This window comes from Cibotium barometz, chromosome 24, assembly GCF_041138505.1.
Source record: "Cibotium barometz isolate CiBa-2024 chromosome 24, ASM4113850v1, whole genome shotgun sequence".
Classification (NCBI taxonomy): Eukaryota; Viridiplantae; Streptophyta; class Polypodiopsida; order Cyatheales; family Cibotiaceae; genus Cibotium; species Cibotium barometz.
In genome coordinates, this window is record NC_141069.1 from 10,393,102 (window position 1) to 10,399,500 (window position 6,399).

General features: G+C 38.1%; 1 non-coding gene across 1 annotated transcript; it reads right to left on the reverse strand.

Annotated features, from left to right (window-relative positions):
- Positions 1-5,038: 5,038 nt before the first annotated feature.
- TRNAK-UUU (transfer RNA lysine (anticodon UUU)) lies at positions 5,039-5,111 on the reverse strand. Its single transcript has one exon. It is a non-coding gene; the product is annotated as a tRNA-Lys (tRNA).
- Between the last annotated feature and the right edge of the window lie 1,288 nt (positions 5,112-6,399).

Below are 6,399 nucleotides of genomic sequence, written 5' to 3' on the forward strand. Positions count from 1 at the left end.
TTGTAACCAATTTTGTGGACATTATTATTTTATTACAAATTGAGTATTTTTTTCTCAAAAAATGTGTGATTTTATGAGCAACTCTATCATCTTTCAAAGTATTGAAGTGTAAAACTTGCACTTTTTAATAGTTTTTTTGAGCTTTTTAGGAGCTCGTACTCTTTTTGGTTTAAAAAATAGTGTTTTTTTGAGATATTTTAGTATTTTCAAAAATGGGATTGTATTTTTGATGGTTTAGTTGTACTTTTAAATGGGTTGTATTTTTGATGGTTTAGTTGTACTTTTAAATGGCTGGATGTTTGTAGGAGTTAGACTTAGAAAAGAGGGAAAGCCAACAAGTAGGGGCTGGCCTTTGTTGATCTATAAGGTCTACTCATCTTCAAAAGTGTTGGCCTCAGCAGAGTCCGTCTTCACTTGGTCTTCACATTAGCTTCTTCTTCTTCATTCACCTTCATGTCGATGTAAACCTTGGTCCTCTTTGTCTTGAATGTATGCCCATCCCTTTTAAATGATAATGTAGAAATTATGAAGGGGGTCTTAGCCTTTTAAAAGACCAGTGTCTTGCCCTTGTAACTACGATTTATGAGCATGATTAAAGATTTACAAAATGCAAATAAGCCCAAAAATCCCATTCTACCCAAAAAAAAAAAAATATGAAAAAAGAACATTCGGTAGGTGCAATCGGGACGATTGGGATTGCAATAGGACGATCAACAATCGGCAAATCGATGATGACGACAATCATCACACAGATGATTGCAGAAGTGGAATCGGCTGATTTAAAAGCAAAAATTGGCAATAGATGCAGTCGGGGATTGTTGTAGAAAATCGTGCGCTCAGATCACGAATCGGCAGTTAGCGATTGGAGTAGTTGGATCAAGCCAATTACAGGAAATAATGCAAAAGTTGTATTTGAGGTACATGTAGAGTTCAACTTCCTAATGAGCATGATGCTACTTCCTCCTTGTTTAAGCTCCTTTGATCCAGTTCATGCACATAACTTTTGACTAGCGTGACTAACAACAAGCACATAACTTCTCCATGTCATCATGTTGTACATTCACACAACCACAAGCAAAATCTACTAGTGCATGCTGTACTTGATTTACTAACTTCAGGAAGAGTGTTTAATAAAATTGGATTAATAACGAGAAGATCGTAATGGGATGTGATCCTAAATGTTTTCTGGTCCATACATGAGAATAGGATGGGGGATCAATTTATTGATGTGCTTTCTCTCCAAAATGTATAGAGTTCGAGGATGTCCCATTCCCTTCTAATATTTGAGCAATGGCTTGAAAGACTTTGAGGGATAATTTCAAAGAAAATGTTTTGAGTAATGATATGAGAGAAACGGTTTTATAAACATTCAAATTCTTTGTTTTGTCTTATATAAATCTTTGACCTATTTGAGTTGCTCGACAAAAGAAACCCTTAGTTTGCTGGTGTTGATATTCATTATTGACCAATGTGAGTTTATGAACCTCAAAGGCTTACTACGGGTTGTTTTATTGCTAAGTGGCTTCACGTGAGCTTAGAGATCTCGAGGTTGACTACTTGCGAGCACAAAGAATTAGGGGTAACGTTAGCTACTTCCTACCTGCTAAGAAACAGAAGTCATGACAAATTTTGATAGAAAATCTAGAACACACACACACACACACACACACACACACACATCAAATATAAAAGTTGATCCGTATAAAGAAGATCAATATGGCTCGTGTACTAAGATTAGACTTACAAATACTTTTACTCCATGTATGAAAATATCGAAGGGTTGAGAATGGACACACTTTCTCTTCAAAATTTATAAAATCCATGAATGGGCCCCTCCCTTTTGATTGATGGTCAATGATCAAGCGGACCAATGGCCGAGGTTTTACTAATGGAGAAAAAACAAGAGTTGAGTCACTAAACCTTCCCTATAGGCAAATGTGGATTTACAATGGGGTGCAACCTCTCCAAGCATATGTATATTTAGATGGTTTCTTCAAGCCCTGCGCTTTGTTACACTAAACCTTCTAATGTAGTTTAATGTAGACGTACCATACTTCTAAGTTGTATTGATCAAGTGAGTCAAAGTGAAGAATTAGATAAAGAGTTATATGTGAACGAATTCCATCTCTACAAGTCCTGAATGGCCACAACCTACTATGGATGTGATTGCAGCTTGCAGGTAAAACTTGCAAATGTTGTGCAAGCTTCTATGAAACTAAGCACGGGCTCAAAAGATATTCATCTAAGTTAGTTTATTCCTTTTAGCTATTTTGTTCATATATTTGTAATTTGTAAAGAATTTAAGAGAACTAAGATTACATATACCTACAAGAGTCCAACTGAAGACTAGATGAAGCACCTCTGAGGAATGGGATATAAAGAGAACCTATTAATAGGAGGACATAATTGATTGTAAAGTTTCAAAATCTCATGTTACATTCTAATAACTTAGTTAATGTGATTGTAATCTCTATTTTTAATAAGTATAGTAAGTACAAATTTTTAAGTAAGTTCTTTAAACTTGATTAATGTTAAAATATGTACCAAAATACTCATGTATAATAAGTTTTACAAGATTATGGGGCATATGGTCAAGATTGATCAAAGTTTATTTTTTTGTGCAAGTTTTTAAAACTTGGTTAATGTTAAAATATGCACCAAAATACTCATCCTGTATAAGCCTTGCAGGATTATGGGGCATATGGTCAAGATTGATCAAAGTTTATTTGTATCCTACCAAAGCGTAAATCGCCTAGTGAAGAAATAATCATTTAAGGAATCTCTACAAGTGTAAGTGGCACAAAGATGCCAATCAGCCTAGAGTCAGCCTACCATAAATCAAGGAGAGAGAATCACGAAGAGTGAATAGTGGAGTGATTCTAGGAGAGAATCTGGGAAGTAATTGGCTCCTTCTAGATTGTACTCAACCTATAAATTGGACTCCACTTCATGAATAATGATACTCATGATTTCTCCTTAATGGACTCGTGTGAATATCAACTTAATTAGCATTCACTTAATCACTTTGTGCACACAATTAACCATGACATTAATCATGGTAAATCTTGTGTATGATCCACAATAGCTTGAGATTCTTCTCTTGCTTAGTGCTTTCAACCATGATTCATGATTCTCAACATGGTATCAAAGCAGGCTATGCATGCACTAGGCCTCCAATCCACCCCAATCACTCACCTCAAATGCACATTTGTAGCTCAAGGCTTCATGAACTATCCTCACCATCCAGCTCAGATCTAAAGTCTTGTGATCATTCTACTTGTTGATCAAGCATTAGATCTACTAAAAAAACGGCCAAATCCACCGATCTAAAGGCGACAAGATCCACTGATAATCTTGAAATGCCAAACCGAATTGCTTACAACTGGTAAAATTGACCATTTAAGTATGCAATTCATTGTTCAAGCATCTTGTGGTTCAATTTTGAAGGCTTTTATCAAGTAAATCAAACAATTGGATCAAATCTGTAAATTTTTGTTAAATTGTGGGCTTGAATTACTGTCTGCGATTCTACGATCGTTTGTGATTTTCCAATCACCACTTCTTTTCTCCAGGACCACCGCAATCGTGCCAACTAATCCGTTGACTACACAATTTTCTATCCGATCCAACTAGCATGTCCAAGATTTCATCGATTGCTCTAACAATCGCACAATTCTACAGTCAAATCATCCGATTGGTCAAACAATCACACGAACATGCGATTACCGATTAGACACTCCAATTGTCTGATTCTTTCTTGAATCGATGATTCATATGAATAATCATTAATAATGCAAGTGTCAAATCAATCATCAACCATATTGTGATTCGTAGGGACGAGTGTGGGTCATGCTCACCCATTTAAGTGGGTGTTCTATCTTACTCACTGAACTCGTGTGAATAAATCTGTCGGGGGTGTTGGTGTCGCTCTTCGTAGACTCTCAAACTAAGGGCGAGTTCCAACTCCGGCACCGAAGAAAGCCTCTACCGTGGGCAAGATGAATGGTTGTACTAGTCTCTTTCCCCCCCCCCCCCCCCAAAAAAAAAACAAACAAACTAGAGAGAAAGTTGTGCGATTGTTGTCACGAGTCTTCTCACCCAACCTCCACAACAAAAAAAGAAAAAAAAAGGACCTATCAGATAAACATTTCGGCTAACACTTGAGAATCTTTAAGGGAAAGAACTAGCACTTCCATTTTGTGTCAATAATTGGATAGAAACTCCATATGTCATCGTCACGAATGAAAAAAAGTTGATCTTTCTAAAAGGAATTAAGGGAAGTCGAACTGGATAAGCAAGTACTCTTGATTAGTGATGGATGTTTAAACAAGTGTTTGACGTCCAGATATGAACAAAAGCTAGCATAGGATTCCTCCTCAAGTTCAAAGTACTCCGCAAGAACTAGCACTTTCGTTAGTTCAACAATTGGATAGAAACTCCATAGACCTTTCTAAAAGGAAAGGGAGAAATTAAACACCATGATCCAAGGACCGTGTGCCATCAAACCACCAAAACCAAGCATAGGATTAGTGATGGATAAACAACTACTCCTCAAGTTTGAGGTGCAGCCAACACAGGATTAGTGATGCATAAACAAAAGTATTCCGGAAGAACTAGCACTTCCATTCGTTCTCAACAATTCGATAGAAACTCCATAGGTCATCCTCATGGATAGAAACTCCATAGGTCGTCATCCTCATGAATGAAAAAAAAGTTGACCTTTCTAAAAGGAAAGGGAGAAATTGAACACGATGATCCAAGGACCGCTTGCCATCACACCAGAACCCAGCTTCACCGCCGTCTGTGGGAATCAAAAGCTAGCATAGAATTAGTGATGCATATAATCAAAAGAACTCCTCAAATTTGAGGAATAAATATGCTTCGACGTCGCCTGTGGGAATAGTGACAAAAAGGGAATCAAAAGCTAGCATAGAATTAGTGATGCATATAATCAAAAGAACTCCTCAAATTTGAGGAATAAATATGCTTCGACGTCGCCTGTGGGAATAGTGACAAAAAGGTACCCCACTTGTTTCACCGCCGTCTGTGGGAATCGAACCCAGGACCACGTGGTTAAAAGCCACGCGCTCTACCGGCTGAGCTAAGACGGCTTCTCCTCGACCTTTGGCAAAGGTTATAGTTACTAAAATAATAAATTGCTTAAAAGCCATCATTTTGAAACGGCCTGGCACAAAGATTGCAGAGGCGATCCTTTTCTCTCTCTCTAAGAATGCAGTTCCGCGATTTTGTGGGGCTACGATTAGGGTTTATGATTGCTACAGCCAGAGCTTAATATCATTGGCGTCTGTATCTGTCAATCAGCAAGTTCTCTAGATCTTTGAATGCCTCTGAGCTTGATCAGGGCAGAGAGAAGCAGAACTAGGTGGACGCGAAAGAGCTGCCCGGGGTTGACCTCTTAAGTCTCTCTTCTCTAAGGGTATCGCCCTCTTATGTCTCTAGTCCCGAAAGCAATTTTTCTCAATCCCTTTCTATCAAGGCATCTCTAATACGAAGTAGGTGGACGAGGGAGATCTGCTTGACCCGTGAGATGAGCAGAGCAGTTGTATGTCTGTACCCTCTTTGACCCGTGAGGTGAGCAATTGTATCTGCTTGATCCGTAAGGTGAGCAGTTATAATAGCAATGTAGGATAGAAGGGGGAGACGACCTGGAGATGTCCTGACCTCTGTAAAGTTAACACCACAGAAGTTAACTACAGAGTCTTGTATGACGCACAGAATCTTAGATTGCTAACTCAAAGATGGCAAATAACAATTGGTCGGATTTTTTCCAGTTTTTTTTTAAAAATTATCTATGGTGGCAAATATTCTCTTGTAGCTGCAGTCGCTTGGAAATTGTGAATTTACAGGGAAGCATCGGTTGAACTGATATGTAATTTTGTTTTAAATCTTGCGCATGGAATCGCTGGCAAGGAAAGGACCACAACAGGAGATTGCAAACATGTTTGTACAAAGAAATACGCTTTTTGGAAATTCTCCTAATTCATAGCAATTTTTGTATCTCCCTGAGGTGTAACCTAGTAGGTGCAGCTATGATCATTAACTCGTTATGGGCCCAAAGCCATGAATCATTAGATTAGATTAGTTGTGAGGTTTGCTGGGTAACCTTTGAAATTAAGGTTTTTGTAAATGTTAATTGACCAAAAATTAATTTCCAAGTTGAAACGTCGCGTATATTGAAAAGCCGGAAACAACAAACTTGGGAATCTTAGGCGACGGGGCTATCATGTACGTAGGTTTTTTATCAAATTGGAAGTCGCGAATAGGAGCCCGATTACAAATGTACGTGCCCAAAGTGGCCTCGACTTTCAGCAGCATGAGCATTTTGTTTTCGTGCCTCCCTTAGAGAATGCAAAAATAGCCAATTAGAACGTGCAAAGT